Source organism: Penaeus monodon, chromosome 34, assembly GCF_015228065.2.
Source record: "Penaeus monodon isolate SGIC_2016 chromosome 34, NSTDA_Pmon_1, whole genome shotgun sequence".
NCBI lineage: Eukaryota > Metazoa > Arthropoda > Malacostraca > Decapoda > Penaeidae > Penaeus > Penaeus monodon.
The window spans coordinates 30,664,272-30,664,611 of NC_051419.1; positions in this window are offsets into that span (position 1 = coordinate 30,664,272).

Consider the following 340-nt stretch of genomic DNA (forward strand, 5'->3'; position numbering starts at 1 on the left):
TATCTAATTTCAGTCAAATATTGTCTCTGTATGTGTTCAGATGGAGAACGCGAGAGCTCATGTTAGTCTTCATGATCTAACACCATGAGTAGTGGTTCACTGTGGAAATCTTTTCGTCCGCAGTACCACAAGGGAAAGGGGTTTGAAAGCTAGTGATTTATTTCCCCTGTGGAGTCCCGAGAACCCCAAAAATTTGAAAATGTTGTAATGCGCTGGGTAGAGCGATTGAAGAAATCCTCCTATGCAAGAAGTAAATGTACAAAATCTCCAGATAGACTTAGTGTTAAAATGTGAATAATGCCGTTTGTAAAAGGAGTGAACACCCTCCTTGTTCAGATGC